The sequence below is a fragment of the Amblyomma maculatum genome, chromosome 4 (genome assembly GCF_055883805.1).
Source record: "Amblyomma maculatum isolate TAMU_Amacu chromosome 4, ASM5588380v1, whole genome shotgun sequence".
NCBI classification, from domain to species: Eukaryota; Metazoa; Arthropoda; class Arachnida; order Ixodida; family Ixodidae; genus Amblyomma; species Amblyomma maculatum.
Genome location: NC_139347.1, coordinates 33147074 through 33170880, shown reverse-complemented (window position 1 = coordinate 33170880; position 23807 = coordinate 33147074). Strand labels below are relative to the sequence as shown.

At 47.7% G+C, this 23807-nt stretch overlaps 1 protein-coding gene across 3 annotated transcripts in view; it reads left to right on the top strand.

Moving 5' to 3' along the window:
- Positions 1-23807, top strand: part of LOC146190648 (uncharacterized) — a 273402-nt gene that overhangs the window by 156439 nt on the left and 93156 nt on the right. For all 3 annotated transcript variants that reach the window (XR_014706561.1, XM_084601026.1, XM_084601027.1), the window contains one exon: positions 21423-21514. The gene's annotated coding sequence lies outside the window, so the exon portion shown is untranslated. The remainder of the gene's footprint in view (positions 1-21422; positions 21515-23807) is intronic.

Sequence of the window (23807 nt, the reverse complement as noted above, 5' to 3'; positions counted from 1 at the left end):
AACAACGGCAACACGGGGTCTAAAGGACGTGCCGCCGTTCGTTTTCGCGCTGTCTGTCGTATTTTCGGATCCTCGTCCTGTACCGCTCTGATACGGTATGCATGATGCGATGCCGCCGTGTCAAAGCTTCATCGAGTGCGTGTCCGGGCTGCTGAGCCCGCTCTTAGTGGCCCGATCAGAAAAACATGGCGGCAGCCCATCGTCAGCAAATATTCATAGTAAGGAGCGTCCATGCTTTTATTTCGATACTTCAACTTCCTTCCCCGAAAGGCCGCACAGCACTTTCAAGAACAGGCATTTTCGTCGCTATGTTTTCGGCGCAGAATTTGAAACCTCGATTATATTCCTCGGCTTTCCCTTTCTTTCTTTTTGCAAAAGAAAAGTATTCGTCCTATTTCGCATACGATATTTTTGAGTAAATGAATTTGGTGCTGCGTTTTGTGCCTATACTTCCCACGTTACACTTTTTTTTTTTTTTTTTTGCGCTTTACCATTATTTGCTCAAACCCCGCCGCGGTGGCTCAACAATTCGGGCGCTCCAGTACTGAAGCCAAGGACGCGGGATCGAATTCCGGCCGCGGCAGCTGTTTTCGCTAGAGGCCAAAAGCAAGGCGCCCTGGGCTGTGCGATGTCAGTGCAAGGTAAAGAATCCCACTTGGTCGAAGTTTCTAGAGCACTCCACTAAGGCGTCTCCAATAGCCTAAGTAGTTTTGGGACGTTAGACCCCATAAAACCAAACCAAATTTGCTCCTGCCTCAGATGATGGCGTCATCCATACGATACGGTATCAAAGGGCGGGCTAACGAATGACCAATCATAATAACGAACATGATACACCGAGAAAATTATCAACAAAACAATTAGGGATCCCTACGCTCCGCTTTTAGGTATGAAGCGACTGCGTTATGAAGCATCTGCGCTCCCCTTGAGGATCCTTGCTCCGCGTACACGCACTTCGTATAAGTACTTAAATGATTATTTAATTGGTTCACAGGAAAGGATTGGTTGGTTGGTTGGTTGGTTGGTTCATAGGAAAGGAAAGGCGCAGTATCTGTCACACTTGCTCTGTGGACACCTGAACCGCGCCGTAAGGGAAGGGATGAAGGTGGGAGTGAAAGTGGATAGAGAGAAAGGGGGGCCGTAGTGGAGGGCTACGGAGTAATTTCGACCACCTGGGGATCTTTAACGTGCGCTGACATCGCACAGCACACGGACACCACTTCGTTTCGCCTCCATGGAAACGCAGCCGCCGAGGCCGGGATTCGATCCCGGGAACTCCGGCACAGTAGTCGGGCGTCTTACCACTGCACCACCCCGGCGGGGCTCACAGGAAAGGAAAAGGAAAAGCGCTGTATTTGCCACACTTGTTCTGTGGACACCTGAATCGGGCCGTAAGGGAAGGGAGGGAGGCGGGAGTGAAAGTGGAAAGAGAGAAGGAAGAACCGTAGTGGAGGGCTACGGAGTAATTTCGACCACCTGGGCATCTTTAACGTGCGCTGACATCGCACAGCACACAGACGCTTCTTCGTTTCGCCTCCATCAAAACGCAGCCGCTGTATCAGCAATCTCAGAATTTGTGCTTCTGTTATTTCACACATACTATTGGCGAACAGTCGTAACCTATCACATTATGCGCAAAACCGATACGCAAGCTAAGCCCTGCTTAGGTCTGGCTTGGTTTCGTTTGCAGGGCTCAACGTCCCGAAGCGACTCAAGCTATGAGAGATGCCGTAGTGGAGGACTCCGGAAATTTCAACCACCCTGGGTGTTTTAACCCCAGGTGTTGTACAAACGTGCCTGCGCGGCTGTGGGTGGGATGTCTGACTCGGAATGCAAGGGTCCTGGGCTTGATTCTCATCTCGCCGTTCGTAAAGCGCCTTCCAGTTCGGCCTTGTTATGTGTCCTCGTGACGTCGCACAACTTGCTGACGATTGAGTGGCCAGTTATGTGATCTGCCAACTACCACCTTCCGAAGGCAAGCTCGGGATTTTGTAGCGATAGCTACATTGACCACAGTCTCGCCATTTTGCCATGCCTGTCCGTGCCTGTCCGAAGAGCGAAGAAGAAAAATGAGAAATCGAACAAGAAGAGGAAAAAGAAGAACAGGAAGGAGAAGAGGAGGACGAGGATGAAAAAGAAGGAAAACGAGAAGAAGAAAAAGAAGAAGAAGAAGATAGCTCGGTAGTTGCAAGGGGTGCGAACAACAAGAAGAGAACGAAGAAGAGGAAAAAGAAGAACAAGACGAAGAGGAGGATGAAAAAGAAGAAGAAAAACGAGAAGAAGGAAAAGAAGAAGAAGATAGATAACTCGGTAGTTGCAGATTTGTTGCAGGTAGTTGCAGTCTCATACGTGAAGTGATTCCCCTATGGCATAAATAAAGCTTAAACCATAGTGGCACTCTCTCGACTATGTTCAAAACCCAGACAGATTGCTTTCGCGTAACTCCAGGTTTAACCACCAGCTAAGCCACAGCTAATTTTTTTTTTTCGCGCGCTCCGACAACTATGTTACAACGCTGAAGTCGCGTTTTCCGTCCAACGGAAGTTTTAACTCTCGTTAAAATTTTGGCTTTTGTTTTCTGGTGCACCCAGCGCGCAAGTAAGTATACGGCACAGTGGGGTATATCCGCAAGGCGTGATTCAGGAAACTGTGTTACTGGTTCGCTATTCATGCAGTATTGATCATGCAGTGCATGGAATTTTATCTCGAACACTGTCACTGCCTCTAGCCTTCTTTGCTTCTAGGTCGCGACCTAATTGCTGCGCTGAGGAAAAAACCTGGAAAGTCTTCAGTCTGCTTTAGGTTGGATCACTGCCATCAGGGAACACTCCACCACTTCATCCCTCGGTTATGGGAGTCCTAAAGAATTCGGTGTTGGAATGGAGATAACGTACCACTGATCGCATTGCAGCAAAATGGGCTTACCATCCTCGACTTAATATCGGATCTGATTAAAACAGAAAGTAGTTGTGCAGGTACCGGTGCATTTGCCCTACGTACGGACTATCTCTGTTGGCTGTTCTCGCAGTTACCACATCAACTCGCCTGCTACTAACCTGCGTCAGTCAGCGCTGTACCTAAATGAAGTCTATCATTTTGTTTCAAGATATGTTTCGACTTTGTTGCCATGTTTTGTCATCGCTTACCTGCACAGTCCTCAATCTTCTATTGCCTGCGGTATGCACCGAACTCGCAAGCCAGAAATATGGTATACAAAAATGTTTGTGTTCAGAAATGAAAATCGAATTGAATGCTTTCTCTTATGTAATGCCCAACAGTAACTCTTGACGCCTGCCGCGCTTGTTGCGTTACTCGTCGCGGAAGGCTGTTCAGGAAGTTAACCCCTGAATACCAAGAAGAAAAGTAAAGCAGAGGAGTCACCACTGGACAGTGCACTCTCGACAATCTCTTTTCCTCCTCGGAAGCTTAATTTCTTCCTGACAGCCGCGTTAATGGAATCTGACAAGGCATCCTGTCTCTCGCCGCGGACACTGCACTTGCAGCCTCCAAACAAGAACAAGTCGCCTGCGGCTTTCACATAGAAAACGGGAAGCCAGATCTTTCACTAACGAAGGAGAAACGTCGTCGCTTGGTTTTGCTTACGACTTTCCTTTTTCTCCCTTATTTCCTCCCCAAAGAATGGGGAGCGTCCTTCCGAACTCGTTCTCCCGACCGTTAGCCCTTTCTCCCCTCTTTCCTATACACCTTGGCGGGCAGCGTCGACAGGTCCGTTCTCATTATTATCGCGTCGTTTCGCGTTGCCCTTCCTTCCTTCTTCCTACTTTACTGGGTCGACCAGGCAAAATAAACCCTTCAGCCAGAGCCTTCTAAAGTGTTTCCTGTCCTGAAGCGCGGCAAGAAAACCTGTCCTGCGGGCGCTTACCTTTTTGTCTTTGTCGAGATGCGACACCACTGTCCTTATGCGTTTTTATCAACCCTGCTGCCTGGCACAACGCCCGAGTCCGCATCGTTGTCCGTGTTTTCGTCCTTTCTTCCTCTCTCTTTCGTCGTCCCTCTAGCTGGCCGCGCCTGGCAGATCCCGGCCTCACCTTCTGGAGCCGGTCGTTGTCTCGGCGGTTGCTGTCATCTTGTCTTCCCCTTTACCTCCTTCTTTCCTGCCTTCCATTTTCTTGTTTTTCTGCATCCATCGACTCCTTTATCCCAGCTCTCTAAAGCGGCCGTGTTTTTGCTCCTCTCCATCCCCCGCCGCGCTCCCTTCATCGTCGTTTCCAATGACGCCGGCGACATAAAAGATCGTTATTTCCTTGCGCGCGCTCCGAACGGCTATCCTTTTCCAGAAGACACTTCCTTCGACGCCTTCTTTCCTCCGCCTCGTGCTCCTCTCCGGTGCTTTTCCCGCCACACAACAACAGCCGCTCCCTGACTCCTGCGGCGGCTGCATCCTCCCCGCGAGCCTCCAAGTGTCGCGAGCAGCTGCTTTGGAAACGAGGCAACTTTTATGGCGCACGGCGCTAAAGCAGCGCGCAAGAAAGAAAGAGGCAAGTTAGATCCTCGTCCTCCTCCGCCTCTCTTCGCTCCTCCGAAGGTCGTGGAGCGCGCCTAACGCTACCGATACTATAGGTCCTCGTTTATACAGAGCAAGAAGCAAGCACTCAGTCCAGCCGAGCGGGGCTGAACACTGTACCTATACAGGCATCCGAGCGGGCACGACACCCCTGGTTAGTGTTAGGGGCTGCTTCCTTTCTTACGGAGGCCTTTGAGTCCTCGGCCAGAGAGTTCTCCTCCTTCTTGTGGCCTCTGCGAGCCCTGGGCTCCGTCGCCTTGGCCGGGTGTGTTCAGCGATGGTAGAGGCACTTACCTTAGCTTATAGGAGTGGAGTGGGAAGGAAGAAACGGTTGTGGCGTTAACGGTCCTACGCTTGGCCGAGTGCACTGCCTGCCTGGGGCGTTATGTCCAGAGCACCCTGGTGCAAGGGAGAGCGAACGTGTACCTGTAATCTAGAGCTTAGCGTTTTTGTGGGAGCGCGACTTTAGTGAAGCGTGCATAATGCGGGAGGAGTACGGCAGCGCCCTTCTCGCTTATACTTTGAGACTTGAAGGTCACGTGTATTATCCCTAGGATTGTCTTCAATAAAGAAATAAAAGTGAGGAAAGGGGGCCCAACTCCTTGTGCAGGGCAACGAAGAAGACCCATGTCTCACGGCTTGCCTTCACGCGGTTTACGAGCCCTCCACTTATAATGACGTCTGGCTATTGGCTGTTAGGTACGCAAGCAGGACTTGGCCTGATGGGATCACGGCTAACAACGCGTCCCCCATAGCATGGGTCAATGCTCCCAATCGACCTTCACTTATGATGAGGTTAGTATTATCAGGCTCCACTGCAGTTTTGAACTCTATTTTATGCATCGTACTACGTGCAGTGAACTATTGGAGGAGCTACAGTCGACTCGCTGCCTTTAGCATTCTGTGGAAACACGGTGTTGTTGAGCTCACTTGAGAGTGAGCTTGTTATGTCGAAATTATGTGCCTTTTTCTCTGCTGGCTAGTCTGTCGTAAGTGTCCTCAGGAGCTCTTCTACCGCTCTGTGCATTCAGTGACTTGGGCGCTGAGACTATGGGCTCCAAAGTTTTTCCGACGCTTCCATTTTCTCTTCAGGTTGTTACTGACACGTTACTTTTCCAGCCCGCTGCCAAAGGTGAGTGTTATTTACATTAAAGTTAAGCATCTTTTTACCCACTGCGCGTCATTCGCTGGGAGAGAAAAAAAAACTATAAATAAATGGAGATGGGCGAGGTTAGTGATGATCACCATGGCGCGCCACTTTTATGAGCCTCTGCCTCCGCGATTCACCTACGGACCAGACTTTAATATGAAACGCGGCATCGACTTCAGATCGATGCTTTCATTAGCGGTCTTCTAGCACGCTTGCAATTTCCTCCGGAACGCGCTCATGCACTTTGTAACTGTTTCTTATCCACGCGACGCAGCCATTTCCAGAGTAGCCTTCTCCTATTTACTGTCGCGCAGCGAAACCTCCACCGCACCACGGCGGTCGTTCTACTCGTTCCACCTCCTTACATGGATTTCGTCCTCTGCAGCGGAGCTCCTACTCGTCCTCGTCTTCCAGCGAGGGAAAGTGGAAGTCAGGGGGAGAAAGGAGGACTCTCCGTTCGTAATTACGCCGAGAACGTTCGACCAGGTTAAGGACACCGACGATTTTTTTTTTGTTTTTTTCACTCTCTTTCTCCCTTCTCTTCTTCGGCATAGCGTTCTTCGGTTCCCAGTAAGGATTTCACACAGAGATTGCCCGACCGCCCCCCCCCCCCCCCCCCCCCCATTCCCTTCTCGCACACACAGACGCCTTGCACCATGGCCGCCCAGCGCGAGTAAGGCTTATAGGTCGCCGTAATCGACGCCAAGATTGGAATGTCTCGCCTTTCAGTGAGGGAGAGGCGGAACATTCATTGCGCGATCTGTTGCGATTACAACCATCGCTGTGCCTCGAGCAAGGCCGTGCGCAGAAAGCCTGGCAGTTGTGCTGCGTGGTGTGGGAAAGAAAGAGAGCAAGAAATCGAAGACGCATATTGTGGTCACGTGACGCTGTGCAGGCCTTTATCGCAGTGTTTAATCGTGCCCGCAGAGCGAATGCCATCAGGTTGCTGAGCAGAATTAAGCCTACAGCGTAACAGCGTAATTAATTACTTTACTATTAGGCTTCGATGCCTAATAGTAAAGTTTTCGTTTCACCGTAAACATCAACCGTTTTCTTTCTCTTACAGGCTTGCTAATACTTCAATAGACCTCATCCACTCATATAAATACTTGGGTATCATTTTAAGCCATGACTTATCTTGGCGCGAACACGTTACTAACATAATTTCTTCTGCTAATAAAACCCTCGGATTTCTCAAGCGCCATTTACGTCATGCATCTACGGATGTAAGATTACTCGCCTACAACACACTCGTCAGACCTAAACTTGAATATGCGTCCCCTATTCGGAGCCCCCATCAAAGATACCTCAACGATGCACTTGAAGCCATCCAAAATCACGCAGGTCGTTTCATTCACTCCCAGTATTCGTACGAAGTCAGTGCATCATCCTTGAAATCGCAGTCTAATTTACGAAGTCTTTCTTGCCGTCGCCGCACCGCCACACCATCTATTTTCCACAAATTCTATTACGCCTCCCTACGCCAAGAACCATACATCTGCGCACCTCCGCCACGCATATCCCATCGCACAGACCCCCTACTTCAAATCTCTCGTCCACGTGCCCGTACCGTAACCTTTTCCCCTTCGTTTTTTCCACGAGCCGCGTCAGACTGGAACGACCTATCCCACTCCGTCGCTGCCATCACCTGCCCATCATCCTTCAACGCCAACATTGAAATGTGTATATCATGTGAAAATCTGTGAAAAGTGTAGCATTCGATGTTTATCTACCCCACCTCTTAATAATGAAGGTTAATAAATGAAACAGTGGTCGATGCGGAAGATAGCGGGTGAGAAAACTTTGAGAGCGAGGCATCTCAGATGAGTCAACTTGAAAGTGAGCTTGATGAGACGCGGAATGAGGACGATCTTGAGAGTAACCTCTTGCCGCCAGTGTCTAGTAATCTCACGAGACTTTTAAGTGGAACCCGAGAGGACTTACACTGTAAAAAATATTCGTCACTTTGACGGCCTCCCTCTACTCAGTTTTGATGGTGAAAAGTGTAGCATTCGATGTTTATCTACCCCACCTCTTAATAATGAAGGTTAATAAATGAAATGAAATTAATATATATATATATATATATATATATATATATATATATATATATATATATATATATATATATATATATATATATATATAGAGAGAGAGAGAGAGAGAGAGAAGTGTACGCTTCATTTAAAGAAACATTTTATTGTGCTCGACTTTTCGACCAGAAGCTGGCCTTCATCAAGAGTGCGAATGTCCAGCCTCTGGTCGAAACGTCGAGTCCAATAAAATGTTTCTTTAAATGAAGCGTACACTTCGCTCTATAATTTTTTAAGCGGCCAAGTACGTTAAATGTTCTCGCGTCCTATATATATATATATATATATATATATATATATATATATATATATATATATATATAGCTCTGTTTTCAATGGTCGTAATGTGGTCCTTATGTGATTGTAATTTTAGATGTTGCTACACCTATCAGCAGGTTCAGGTAGCTTTTATGCAACATGCAAAAAACCTACTGATTATCTTAGAGCACATTTAACGCGATATAGTTATGGGCTTCGTTCTCCAGAAGATCTGGCTTTTACGTTGCTGCGAGCGAAAAATCACGAGCATGCCGCCGGTATGTGACTTAACCGGTCAGTGATATCTCTTGAGGAATTTTGTGACGTCATCAGCCCACATGACGCGGTCGAGTTGGCAGGAGCTACCAAATCAGATGGGTGCCTTGAAGCGGAAGGTTAAGATGGTGACCTGGGGTCCCTTGGTTCCCGAGCAAGGCACACCACTGTTAGGCCACACAAACGCGTTCGTAAATCTTTTTATGAATGTGTGATAATGAGTATGTACGGAAAAACAGAGATACCAATCAATGTATTAGTGATTGAGCGAGTATCAAAGTGTGTGTACCCAAGCGAGGATCAGCAAGGGGAGCCATGGCGGAAGCCGTTAACGCTTGCTCATCATACCCTTAAAGGCGAACGTGTCCAAAATTTGGTTCACTTTTCTCAACAACAAGTTAGTGCTCGCTACCTGCCTATTAATTCTTTGTGTTTTAGGACCACTGTTTTTTGTATTTCTTTTATATTTTATAGTCTATGTAGGGGCCGTAGGTAAGCATGCACAGTTCTCACTGGCGTCTAAAAGCTTCATTGGCTGAATCTTCTGAAGCTGGGCACAGTATATTCTTTTTTCATTTTTTTTTTTTTTTTTTTTTTTTTTTGCTGACAGGTGCAGGAGATTGGGGACCTTCGGGACCTTCGAAAACTATATCCCGTGACTATTATCTCCCCTGTTTACCGCATCTCCAAATGCCCGTTATTCGAGATTTGGTGCCTAACGGGGATCGTAAACTTTATGGGCGCGGGCGAACGCTGCTGAGCTCCCATCTTTCAATATACGCCCACCAGGTTCTGTGACGTGCTGGAGGGATCACACAGACACTAAAACAAACAAAAAAGGAAGTTACCAAAACAAAACTGTGACCTCCGGCTGCGTGTGGCGCGCTCAACTTCTTTACATGCTGTTGACATTTCGCTTCCCCAGGGCCCTCCTATCCCATTGCACTACAGGAGTGAGTGTCTATACTAATTACGAAGCACTCCGGTCCCGTCGCTCATTTGGCGCCCGTTCATCTCACTCCCCGATCATTACCTATCCAGATGAAAAAAGAGCAACGTGAAAACACAGCAGTAAAACAAATTGTGCTGCACTCCCGATTAAGCCTGCGCAGTCAGCATGCGCCGTGTGAACGCGGTTCTGTGCAGATAAACCTAACAAAGTTGAAAAACGCGACATTGTGTTTGTTTCGGTTTGTGTAAAACGTCGCGCTTTCCAAGCCTTTCCCGCCTATTCCCTTTTCCCTATATTGTCCCATCGCTTCCCTCCTCACCGTAGATCGTCATCAATTGGTGGAGCAAAGTTCCACACGCCCTTCAGTACCCCCCTTCCCCCTTTGCTCTGGCAGTTGAACCCAGTTGATGGGAGGGAAACGAAGCCTTCCCCACCCGAACCTCGCTGGGCGAGCTTAGCGCTAAACCCACGCGCAGCGCCGACGAGGCACAGAGCGAAATGACGGTATCCCAAGCAGCAGCAGAAGCAGTCAGCTAATCAGCCGCCGCTATGGCAATGGTGAAAGTGCCGGCCGCTTTAATGACCGCGCGCGACCGAGTGTTTGTTTGTGCTTTCTCGCTTGTCGGCTCCCTCTTCGCCTCTGTCTCTCTACTCCTCCCACGTTTTCCCTTCCTCACTCTCTCTACCACTTGGCTCCTTTGTCTCCCGCTGCGAGACGTTAGCTTCATTGTTTCTCTGTAACAGCGCTGTTCGTTGGGCCGTACAGGCGCCGATGTGGTCGTAGCGCCCTCTAAATGCTCTGTGCAAAGTGCGGGAAAGAGAGAGATAGGATGGAGAAAGAGTAATGAGAGCTCGGAGCAGGGCGTCAACCCTATCTGCCTGGGCGCGCGAGCTGCGATCATGCGGGAAGGCAAAATATCGCGAGACATTATGCCCCGTCGTCGTCGTCCTATACACTGATTCCGTTCAGCGCCACGAAGGCTGTAGAAGGGCGCGGTGTTAAACAGCATCTAACCTCGCCTTCAGATACTGCGCTACCGCAAAATCACCTCCTCCGCGTTGCCCTGGAAACCGTCGATGAGATTTACGCGCTGTGTCAAATTTGACGCAGGCTGTTGAATATGGTGGCGAATGTCAGCTTGCTTTGAAAACAGAAGCAGGTGGTCGACATTTCCGGAGCTCATCCACTACGGCCTTCGACCATAGCCTGAGTTGCTTTGGGGCGTTAAACCCTATAAAATAAACTGAGTAAAACAATTATAGTAAAGGAATCAGTCAGCTCACCTTTCACGCTGGTACAGGGTGTGGCGCTCTTTCAGCAAGCGCACGTAACGTTTGCAGCGCTGCATGCGATTGGTTGTACAGCGTGCGTAGAGTAGCGATTGTGGTGTTGCTCTGTATGTATGCGCGTTTGTCATTCCTTTCTGTGCGACCAAACCCGTTGCGTTCGCATAACAGCCTTGAGGAAAGAGATTCTGGGACGCAGGTGCTGCGATAATTCAGCCAAAGTAAGACGGAGGAAAACATAATGACGAGGGCTATCTCCAGCGTTATTAGTCCGAACGTAATTCGAATTCGATAGAGAACTTTCTGGAACGTTCGTGGGCCCCGGCCGCGGGTGCCGCGCTTGGTAAGATGAGGGGCGGAGATCGAGCGTACACATCCGCTCGCGACCCACGATGGCGAATTATGGGCGCAGGAGAAAAACGACCTTTATCGATTCGGAAGCGCGTATCGTAAAATCTATCACGCTATATCCTCTCCCATTACTGAGCGAAGCCCGCACGGAGAAAAGAGTTTGCCAGACTTCTCCCAAAATACGTGGGCCTGATTAGGGCGGCTTTAAGAGACTCCGCCCGAAGATGATGAGGGTGATGATGATGATTCCCTGCTGTGCAGATTTTATCGTCGTTCGCTTCCTGCAGCTAAGTATGATTCCGGTCATGACGTATGCGAGTAACACGCTGCATAACGTCCGCATTATTTCCCGTACTGGCCATCAACGGATCTTTAAAGGGGGGCGGGGGTTCGCACCGTAATTTTGTGCTCGTCATATCTAAGTGAAGCATGTTCCCCGTCCCCATACATTTGTATTATAAATTGATCCCACACCGTAAAGTTTCGGGACCGAATTTCCGGCTACAGAAAATTGCAGTTGTCTTGCAGAATTACTGGGCTATTACTCTAAAGACGGACGGCACATCGTTTTCGCGCACCGCAAAGAAAAAAAAAAGAAGCATCTAATTATGGGCCCAAGAAGGAGCTATATATAGTTGGGACAGTGGAGCTAGCGAGGTCACCGGAAACTTACCAAGCTTACCAAACTTCTGTCCTGCACTAGAATGAAGTTGGTGTTGTTCGCAATTGCGCACAGGTAAAAAAAAAAAAAAAAAAAAAGGATGAAAATAACTTAAAAGCTCTCTTCAAGCATGGGAAGAGCCACGTTTTATTTTTCTCGCTATATTTTTTTTCTCACCACATTTTCTAACTGATTATTCCTCAATGTCCATTAAAGGTCGATGCCGAGGTAGAAGAAAATTTGATTGGTTTGTTCGGTTGGTTTGTGACCGCCAATTAATTGTGCTCTTTGATCTTGCTTCTATTACGTGTAGGGTTCCCGGGATAGCATTTCATAACAGGGCGTTAGAGTACTGAAATCATATCACGTGCTCATATTCTGAACGAGAATTTGATCAGCAGCCCAACATAATACGGGCCAAATTTTAAAGGGGATGCGAAATATGGTCAATATACTTAACTATATGACGTGCGGTAAAATTTACAAATGGGCTTTTAATGCAGCTGCTCCGCCAACCCTTCCTTTATTTTTTTTTCTTTCTTGAAATCATCAGTGATTTCCGCTGTTCCGTTTCCTAAAGGCTTCGTGGCTACGATGTAAGTTATGACTTTATCGCACGCACGTTTTTGTTTGACGTGCATAGTTAATAGGTCCTCTTCTCCACTTTTCGTTTTATACATCGTCTAGCTCCCTCAGTTCAGGTCAGCCAACCGAAACCTTGCATCGTTAACGTCTCCGCATATTATTATCTACTGTGCCTCCTTATTTTTCATCGTATATGCTCGCCATTAGGGGCCGCCGTGCAGCACCAATTAAAGTAAGGAGATTCGGGCGGAATACTTCATTCAATTTTGCATCGCGAGGTAGAGTATCTCGCTGCCGCATTAAGTCACCGTCATCCCTTCCGCAAATTCATGCCAGAAACGGCAGAAGCAAACGGATGACGTTCATTAGAAACCGCTGAGCCCAGCCGTTCTCGAACCATGCATATGTTCCGGTGATCTTGTGAGGCACCCGCTAAGCGCGCGCATGCTGATGACGACAATCTTTCCTCGTTCAGCGTTCAAAGTCCGCTTTAAGTCCGGGGCGCCTAATCGCCCTCTTGCGCGTTCGAGCGGCGGTAGTGGCGACGTTTTTGATTGCCGAATCCCATCGGGAACGCTTGCCGAAGGCAATGCTTTACTCTTTTAAAGCTTAACGCTTTGCTCCGCATGGCTGCACCAGCGCGGCATTGCGCGGTCTGCCGCGAAACCCTTTCAGACGAGATCAAGGTGCTGCTCTCCTGTCTTCGGGGTAAAAGAAAAAAGTAAACGAAAACAGAACCCAACCGTACGTAAGCATTGACGAGCAGGAGTAGATAGGAAGCGAGAGGAGGAAAAGGACATGCCGATCCCGAAAGGTAAAGCCGGAGTTATTGCGTTCAAACGTGCTTGCCTCCACAAGACTGGGAAAGCACCGGGAAACGCTCGCGAAGAGAACTCGGGGAGACGGGCCGTGTCGCGGGCTTCGACCCCGGTTTCTCCTTCAAGGAGTGGGAAAATACGGGGAGGAACGCGCGAGAAGAACGCGGGTCTTGGGCTTATCGCGGCGGAGACGCGAATCCCGTGCTGACTCAGCTAGCACGCACTCGTACACACGCGCAAGCCCTCTCGGCGTCTTCAATGAGTCGAGAAAATCCCTGGTAGAACACACCACGCGCAGCGTGAGACGGAGCAAGCAGCAGGGTGGAAGTGCGTCGCAGTCTCGGATTTTGTCCACAAGGGGATGCGCCTTCTTACACCACGGACGTGCCTCGCGGAGCACATCCTCACGCCTTGCTTTCTAAGCCATGCTGTACCTGCAACTCTTTGCTTCCGTTTTTGGATAACGGCTTATTTATTTTTATGCAATTTCCTTCCTGCAGGGTGCCGACTTCGCGCTCGCAGGTTCTGTTCTAAGAGTTATTTCAACTGTCTCTGAATATATTCATAAAGGGCATATTCATGCGCTCACGAGCTAGAAACAGGAGTTTAACTGTAGCAGCACAGCAGTCTAGTTGAGATACCAAATAATTTTAATGATTCTGATATAGATTCAGATATAGAGTCTAGTATGAGACCGGGTATAGAATCAGATATAAGACCAGATACAAAGCCGTGTATACGGCCAGGTATAAAGCCGAATATGATATCAGGCATGGGATCATGTATAGAACCGGCTAAAGGATCAGGTGCAGGGCCTATACAGAGCCAGCAATAGGGCCTGATTTTGAGAGTATAGCGTCACCTAATCGATTCTGCAGGCTTGGAATAAATATCAGTCCCTACAGGTTGGTTAGAGTCTACATTGCTAGTTCAGATATGTTTCGTGACTTGTTTTTAGCTCCAGCCATGCCATGTGGCCTCAAGGTGTCACACAGCCCGGCGACTAATCAATGTCCGATCGTCGCACCTGCCGGCTACCATCTACCAGAGCCATGTACGTCATTCTTCGCTCACAACGTCGGATTTTCTAAAGAACGAGGCTTTTAACGCTGCCGCATTAACATATACGACACATATATCTTTATTCTTTTTAGATATGCGTCAAATATTTCTTTGCTACCGTGGCAGTTGCTCCCGAAGTTTTGTTGTAGTACCTACTATAGTTACCATTCGGCTCATGGGTCCGAACTCGGTAGAGCTCGCATTGGCAACTGCGTTACCCATGAAAATACAGCATTCGCAGGACGACGCCCGCGAGGTTTCTAAAATAGCGTGAAATAACGAAACAGGAGTGTAAGTAGAGCATCTTCCGCGCTTCGGGGCTTCTGTTCGGTGTCATTTCTGTTCACCTTGTTTCCATTTACCTGCTCCACGAGAATTTCGTTTCTTCTGGCGACCAAGATCAAACGAGCTCTGTTCTCTCTCAAAATGGCCAGGTAACCGCAATGAGGAGCACAGCTAGCTACACTTTGTGGCGTGCTTGCTTTTCTGTTTTTGTTTCTCCTCGTCACTCTCATTCCGAGATTCTCTCTATGGGTCTTGCTTGTTCATTCCTCTGGAAGTTCCTCCAGTTGCTTCCTCGACCCAGCCATTCTTATTCTTAGCCGCTTACGTGTTTGTTTTTCTGCATTTTACGTGAAAGCTTTCATAAGAGCGAATGCTTTCACTTGATTGTCGTCCCTGTTCCTTTCCTGGGCAGCAGCAAGCCGTATTGTGCTTCTCTTTGCTGCACCGTCTTTGATAACTTCAAGGGGTTCTTTCAGCCATTACTGCTCGCTCTTGTGCTCTCATGCCATATTTCCTTCTTTATCATTTCTATTTACCCGTATTTTTTTTTTTTAAGTGCACAACACGCTTTGTTGCGTTTTCTTTTTCTCTTCAGCTGTACAATCAATCGATTCAGCTTCTCCTTTCGATCGCCTAATCCCTTCCTTCCTCAAAATCAATACGTTCCTCGCAGAAAGACGTCCACCGCCTCACCTGAGATTATGTTTGGACTTCGCATTTAGGGAGTGGGGCCCGCGCATCGTTCGAGTGGAGATTTGCTTCTTCTTCGTTGGTCGTTCCTTGCCTGTTCACTGTCCGCGGCCGTCCGCTCGGCTTCCTTTGCACACTCCCATCTCGCCATCATTCCTTTTGCCTTCCATTTACTTTGCTCGCATTTTTACTTTTTCTGTTCACCTTGGCAACGCCTAGCCGAAAACGTGGCTAGAGTTTCTTTAGATACACACAAAATAGAAGGAGAGTAGACAGCTAGGTCGCCTTCAATGGTTTGAACATCTTGCGAGAGATTGTGCGCAGTGCTCTGAAAGCTGTGGCGCTAGTCCTCATTCGCTGAAAAAGACAACAGCAACAATTGCATCACTATTGCCGCCACTGAGTTTGGCATTGGTGTGAGCCGTTCGTCTGGTTCCTGGTTAGGCACGGAGCTTTGCTGAAAGGTCCGGTTTAGTGAAATCCTGTTAGTGTGACCAGCTTAGCACAAGTACCCTGCGAGTCAGTGATGCTGTCAGGGATCAGCGAGGCTGCCGTACGGCGGTAGAGCCTTTTCACTATCTCGGCTTTAGTGGATCCCGACTGCTGCACACGACTACAATCCCAGAAAGATTGAACAGATTACGCGAGAGTACCTCATGCTATACTCCATGGTTGTAGTTTCGGTGGCCTGGCTTCCTTCCTAGTCTGTCTCTTCTCGTGTTTTCTTATTTTGCGTCGTGTGCTGTACGAAGACGAGCAAAGCACGGCAGTTTAGAGCAAAGAAAACGTTGAGACTAAGCGCGTGATCTATAAGCTAAACTCCGAGTTCTCGTAGGGGAAGCGGTTTGCTTTTAACCGTTACTCATTTGTTTCGCTTTTGCAGCTATAGTATTTTTTTTTTCAAGCCAACCTCAGTGTTTCCGTTTGCATTACCCTTTCCCGAGCATGCGTGCCTCCGTTTTTTCTCACCGAAGCGAAGTATATTTTAAAAAACTTCTAAATTCTCGCATGTTCAGAAGCTGGGGAAATCCATGCACTTTCGCTAAAGCGCAGCGATATCCGCATCACCTCAATGAGGAATACAACTTTAGCACAGCACGGCCGTCTTCTATTTCCCGGATTGGTTTCCCCACTTCATCTGATGTAATATGCGACTCATGTATTCTGCAAGAAGAAACCCAGTAAAGGATTACCACCTGGTCTACTTACGCCTTAGACCTTAATTCGTTCGTGAGCACAAAATAAGGACAATGCGCAACAGCTGCTGGAACAATGCAGATAAAATTGATTCAATACCCATCAGAACAAACTAAATCGAAGGGAAACAAAAGCAACATTTAAGAAACGATAAAATTACTGTTAAAAACCTCCCCACTTCATAGCTTTGATAGTCTAAAACAATTACAACCTTGTTTTCTCGAGGATAAATTGTATTTTGAGAGCCCGTCTTTATTAGCTTAGTGAAACACATGTGTAAACATTTTTTTTTTTTTTTTCCGTCACGAGGGAAGTTTCTTATCTTAAACGACGACAGAATTTACGCTTTCCGCATTGTGCGGTCTAATTTCCTGTCAGAATTTTCGGGACACATATCAGCGATCCGAAATCCAAAATACTCCGACAGTGGCTGCAGTGATCGCCAGCCCCAATTGTTGCCAGACACGCTCCCACTGCGCACGCGCATAGGTGGTGACTTTGCCTTTTCAACATCCTTAATGCCGCCGTCTCTGACTACTTTAACCATCTCCGCTTCTTTCACCTTTACGCACTATCTTCAGTTCCTCGTCGGCTGGGCAACTGAAACCGTATTTTGCTTCACCTCCCCGCTTCCCTTGCCCCTCCTCTCGTCTCTCTTCCTGTTTGCCTGAAATTGACGAAGTTTACGCATATGCGAGGTTGTCCAAAAGTACCAGACCACAGAGCCCATCCCTGATCTATATACTGTCAGGCACTGACCGCGCATTTGAAGCAACCAAGGTCGTTGCAGAGGGGATGGGACTCCACCTCGTTCCAGATAGTTTGAGCTTCATAAGCGTCTCCAGTCATATCAGGGCAGGGCCCAAAAGCAAACCCCTTGTCCTGTGAGCTTTTGACCAACCCTGTATGTAGCAAACCTAACTGCACTCGTTCGTCTCCTCATCTATACTTAACTTCCTGCTTTTACAAATGTACTCGTTCTGATACTTAGCGGTAATTTCGTGACATCCTGGAGACCAAGGAACCCAAGGCACTGCTTAGTGCTCGTTCTTCGACCGGCTACACTTTTGCAGATTGCCGCATCTGCGCTTACACTCGTCCGGTACAGTATACACATCGCAGCACTAAACGCTTCCTGCAAGTTTTTTGTCAAGTATTTCATTTACGCGCCATTTAATTCGCACTCTGCTGCATACATGAATGCGTAATTACCAAAAAGTTGTTTCTAAGAAAGGTTCTTTCCTAGTGGTAATAAACTCGCTAGATAAAAATGTTTTCAGCATCCATTTTAAAATACGGCGCAATTTCTAAGCGCATTCTCGCTCTTGAGCTTACTTCGATTGCCTCTCGGGCTGCGGGGAAATGCGTCAGACCGAGTGTGCATCCAAGCCGCCCACGTTAAGCCGAAAGCATGGCCGTCTTTATAGAACGCAAGCTGCGCGCACCGTCCAAAACATCTCCTTTCGCGCGCCCACTTGAGGCCAGAAATCGTTTTCCGATAGTGCGTGCGTCGGCCAGAAACGTCGAAATAAGGTGCGGGCGCCTCCTGAGTGCAGGCAGAGGCGGAGGGGGTGAGGGGGGGGGGGGGGGGGAAGACAGAGCCATATGGGACAACGCCTGTGGAATTGGGTTGGTTGGAAGCGGACGTGAAAAAAAAAAAAAAAAAAAAAAAGGGGGGGGGGGGGGGAGAAGTGCTGGCAAAAGAACGTTTTTTGTAGCGAAAACTCGTCGTCTTTTCGCGTGAAGCTCGTCTCCTTACCTTGACGCACTCGAGGCGTCGTTGAAGTGTTGAAGTGTGAGCGTCATTCCGTGTGCTTCACACGCTACGGCAAACAAGAGAATTTTATTGAAGAGCGGCACAAGTATTTCCATGTTCAGTTCCTGACGCTTCTCTCCGCGCTTTTTCGTTGTATCTTGCTCTCTATTATTTCCTCTTTTTTTTTTTTTTTTTTTCTCCTACGGCATTCGTGTTGTTCCTTCAATTTACTCCCTGTGCTTCACTGTATACTATGTGTCTCCGCTGGTACGAAGGAAAAAGCAGCCATGTCTTTGTTTCTGCTTACATTTTTTCTTGCTCATATTCTTGCCCGTTCTCGTCCCGTTCTTTATTCGGTTCCAAAAAGACAGGGAGCAACGTCCCCCAGCTGAGTGGCGCTACCATTTGTCTGAAACCCCTCGGTCTTTACAGCTTGGAATCGTTTGTTTCGAGCAGAGGCGTAGGCGAACTCGTAACGTTGCCAGCGCTGCACTATTCACGCGCTTGTGGTAGTCTGGACAACGAAACAGTGTAAGAACAAGCAACTTAATCCGATTGCATACAAGTGCGTTATTTTGTCGCTGTGGTCTCTAAATACACGCTAACAAGATTTCTTCCGCTGTTGTTACAAAATAGTCGCAAGTGAAGTACGAGTGAGTAGCAGCGCAGCGGGCGCAGTTCGTACTGAACTTGTAATTGTATACTACCCAGCTTGTGATGCTAAGTCGCCATTTATCGCACCGGGTATGTGATGAACGACGTACGTACATGCAATCCGGACTGGAGGTAATGAAGTCGTTTTCATTTCTGGCTCTCGGTAGCTATTGCATGTTCCACGTGCTTACAGTGTTGCTGTACTGTACATAGATATACTGTAGTCTCAACGGCGCAGCTACCTGTAAGACGGTAGCTTTTGTTTTTGTGGTTGTTGTTGCTTTAGCGAAGAAGAAAAAAAAAATTAAAGAAGCATCACCTTTTGCATGTGTGCTGCTACTAGAATTGTCCAACTTCTCAATCAGCTTTTGGTGCCTTAGGTATACCTTTGTAAGGTGGAAAACTTTGACCTTAGGTGAGTCTGAACAAACAGATGTGATATTTTTGCAGGTGCCTGCAGATGTTGGTATATTGTTAACACTTTGGTATTTTGGTTCGAAGTGCCGCCTAATACCGAGCTGCGACCAATAGCGAAGGCTTCATATTCCTTTTCTTAGATCACAGATTTAGCAGAAGCATCCGGTGACTGCAGACTTAAAAATGAAAGCTTTAGATACGGCACATGGGGGCATCTTTCAACGAGGCGTTCAATAAGCCCTATATCTTTTTTTGTGTGTGTATGTGTCCTAAAGAAGGCACTGCTAGCCCACCTTTCCACCCTGACTGCAACATTAATGCTTGATAGAAACCTGCTATGGAGTATTAATTCCGTTAGCACTTCTCTTTCTACTGTTTCAAACAAGTCAAGGTGCTAGGCTAAGTTTAAGTTGTATAAACTGGCATATGGAGCGAAGGCATGTCAGATCTCCACCCCCGTGTTAGGCTCTCTTTTTTTTTTTTTTTTTTTTTTCGACGTCGGAGCCAGGGTGCGCCTGGCGGATGGAATGGATCCCATCAGTTGAGGCCGCATTACTGACAGAGTTATGGCGCTTTCCCCCTTGCCAGGCAGGTCTACGAAACAGCAAAAGAGAATGAGGCAAAACTGCTAAAAACTAGCAGTCCAATTGTATAGGGAACTCGGAGTTTCCTATACAACTATCTATAACTCATGCCTGACAGTTGGTTGGTTACACTTTCTCTTAATTCTAGTCCAAGCAGCTACTTTCTAGAAGAGATCAGAAAGTGTTCTAAGGCCCGTCCGCCCGGCTATGCGTTGCTGTAGTTGGATTTTCCTTTTAGTTTTGTCGTCGGGAGTCTAAAATAATTTTCTCCTTCAAGAACCACTTTTTTATCACTGTTATTGGCTGATGCCTTTTACATACGTAACCTGATGCAGGCGAGGCATTTTGTTCTTATTGATTTACAAGTGTTAACCTTATTTTCCGTCATTATCTCTAGGGCTGTTTTAAGACTATACCCTCGCTGTAAATCACGACGCTATTTGTCTCACAGTGAGTTTCAACGCACGGCCCTTACCGCACGATCTGTACTCCTAGCAGGAACATCACTTTCCAAAGACCTTCCAGCTTTCTTTTCTATATGTTTCCTCTCGAAGAGATTCCGAGCACGCAGTAAACAAAACAAAGCAAGAGAAAGAAGAAACAAAAGAAGCTATCGCGTCATCTTGAATTGCTTCTCTTTCCGAGGCCAACAACCTTCGAATGTGGCCTTGATGGGGGAGCACGACAAAAAGCCCAATTTGACTGTGCCACCTAGCAGCGACTACCAAGTTGTTGGCCGTCTTCTTGCCTTGCAATGTCTTCGGCGAGACGGCAGAGCTATAGCGCACCGCTGCCAACCGCGCGAATCGAGCGAGCGCGAGAGTCAACTCGGAATAGTGCGGTCGTTGCCTCTTTTACATTGCCCCACCGCGTTTTCTGCGTGCCCCGCGAGTACACCGTCAGCCTACAATGGTCTACACGACTGCCGTCTCGCTATTTTCTTTCATTTCCATTTCTTCTTCAAACTCCGGCTGGTCTCCTGCATAAACTCCTGTGTTGTCTTCTATTTGATGAGATTGCATAGTTCAGTAATGGAGGTTGCAGCTTTGGAAGCCATTTCCCGGGCGCGCCCCGCACGAAAACGGGAAAAGGACTTCTCCGGACTTTTTTTTTTTTTGTTTTGTTTTGTTTTCCCGCCCGTTGAGTTTCCGCTTTTTTAATCCCTCGAGGCGCAGAGTGCTGCCGCCACAGCTACCTGTCCTCATTATTCTTATCGAGGTTGTGTCGCATGTGTTTGCGATTTGGTCGCTCTAACTCAACTTACACGAGGAAACAAGAAAGCGAATCCCCTCTGAAAATCTAAAGGGGAGGTCGTCGCTACTGAAGTGCGAGGAGGGCACTAAAGGGCATCTGCTGGCGCTAGCTCATAAAAGAGGGAAAAATATACAAGGGTTCAACGCTGCTGAACTCAATATTGAGCGAAAGCATTAGGAGCGGGTGACCGAGCGTTCTTCTCTTTTTCTTCTTCCTCAGCCCTCATATAAACCCCGCTTTAACCAAACCGTATAAACGTGCCTTAGTGGCCTATAGGTGTAACGTGAATGCTAGAGTCTTAGCAGGCTGATTCTGACGTAGCCGTCCCATGTGAAACGAGAGATCCAAGTTGGCAGCTCCTGCCGACCGCTTGAGTTGGTAGCCCAGCTCTCACCCTACGAAACCAGTAAAAAATCTGTCTTCTTGTATTTATTTTTCTGTCTCATGTAAGTACCTATATGCTTGCGACTGACTAAACATATACGAGCAGCTTGGAAAATGTAGTCTTCTACAAGTCGCTTTGGAATAATAGTTTTTTTCCCGCTGTTTTCTTTCACGATGCCGCAGGCGCAAGGGATCTGGATCAGCGTCTTGCGCGGAACCGATGCCGTGCACGAGAAAGGAGCACCTTTATATCAGTAGCGACATCTTCATAAAAGGTACGTATCAACTGATACTTCTTCCTCCGTCTCTATAAGTGTACCGGTTTAAACCAACTCTGGAAGGGCCGTCAAGCCCCAAGCTTAAAGTAGCGCCTTGTGGATACCGCTTCGAACTTTACTTACAGTTTTCCCTCATATCAACATATAATTGAAACAAAGGGATACTGGTAAGGGAGAACATGACTCAAGTCTTATATACAGTGCACCCTTGCCTGTTTTATTTTGATTCGAGAACTGGCATCCTCTTTCGAAGGCGGGAACTCCTCCTGAGAACTAAGCCTACACAAATAAAATAACGACAGAAAAGAAGCACTTCGCGCACCGCGAATGCAAGTTGAGTAAAGTAAACACCATAATGCCTCTGCGTAAAAAGTATTTGCGCACAAAATAAAAGAATTACAGATTTCCAAAATGTACAGAAAAAGCATAGCAATATGTAAGAAATCACGCATTTTACACATGTCCTACATCAGACGGGTGCAGTCATGATTTAATATAGTCACAGAGTGCGCATGATCTTATAAGGTACGAAGAAACAGAGCACAATATTGTGCTTATGCATAAGGCATAATAATTCGACCTACGCTGGAGTGTATTATTGAGATAAAGAGAATCTAGAACAACGGACTCGCGTATATAGGCGCCGCGCTGTTCGCATTTTTCTTTATCGCCCTCTATCCAACTGATGCAATGCGAGGCACGTCAACCTCTTTGAATGCTTGCATCTATAAACCCGATTCCGTAAGGAGTGATTTCGAAACGCACGTCCCACACATGGGAAGTCGTAACCTAATAAATTGCTTGTTCAGTGCTGTGAAGTGGCAACAAGTAACGCGAGAACGTTGACACGTCCTAGTTAAAATTTCTGAAGCTTGCAGGCGAAAAAACAAAAAGAAACAAACAAACAAACAAACAAAAAAACAAAACTAATCAATACACGACTACCTTCTCTCGATTCGTAACTACGATGCTTTAATAAAGTAACGCTTTATGGCGCTGCATGGTCCACAACGTTGCCGAGAGCTGACATCGGCGAATAACAAGTGCGAATCGCGATGCTGCTAATATTTTGACACCCCTCTCTTCTATTTGGGTCACACTCGTTTATTTGTTCATACCTCGACGACAGTAAACAAAACGACTTCCTCGAGAATCATTCTTTTTTCGTCATGTCTCCGCTGCGCAGCTCTCGAAAAAAAAAATATCCACGTTTCGAGCGCCGGAGATTGCAGGCGGGCCGCAACCCGAAAGCGCTTTCTCTTACCCTTACTTTTCTTTCGACCCGTGGCGGCGGTTTCTCTGCCTGTAACACTGCGGCGTCGTCCGCGCACAGAAAAGCCCGGGCCGCCTGCGAGCGGCAGCGTCCGCCGACACGAGTGCTTGATTGTGTTGTCGCTGCATTGCTGGCTTCCGTTTGCCGCGTTCGCTGCTCCGAGCACGCTGGGGCAACTTATTCCGGCGACGGCAGCCTTTCCGACGAAAGCCTTGCGGGGGGTATAGTCTCGACTTGCAAGACCGCGTTTTTTTTTTTTCTTTTTCTTCTTCATTATATATTCTGTCTAACTTTTTCCGGCTGCAGTGGCACGGCGCTCGTTGCCGGGAACAAGAAATATGGTTGCGATGAAACCGACTAACTCGAAGCGCTAAAGTTCAAGGAGAGATTTAAAAAAAGAATGAAGTAAAAAACTACAAGCGCGCCACGTTTTTTCTCGACTTGGTCGGCATTCTGCTGTTTTTGTGGTGAGCCCCAACAAAAAACTTGTGTGTCACATTGGTGGGTCGCACAGCGCTTTGAATACCAAAAAATGAGGGATGGATAGGAAAGTAAAAACGTTCTTTCAAAATAGAAGGCGGTGCTGAAGCTGCAAGCAAGTGTATCCACGTAGCCGCCTCGTGTAGGCAACACACTACTCGACGTTCTCTGAATATGCCGCTGTGTAATTCGTTATCCGGCAGCGCATGAAGACGCTTGTTATGCGTGTGTTCCTGCCCCTCGCAGCGCATAGAGCGCGGAAGTGGCATCATCGCGCTACAGAGGCCGCATACGTCATTTCCGCTCGTTACGTCAGGCGGCGCGTCCTGGGCGGCTGGCGACGACACAGAAAGTGAGCCTAGCCGCAGGGCACCGAAGCATGCGAGGCGGCTGAAGGAGTGCTGTCGCCCAGAGAAGCTTGGTCTTGGTTTTCGGATCGGTTCAAAGACCTCTCTTGAACTTCATATTTTCATCTTGCCCCGGAGCGGTCTTTTTAGAGCATAGACTTAGGCATATTTTTTTGCTGGGCATTGTTCT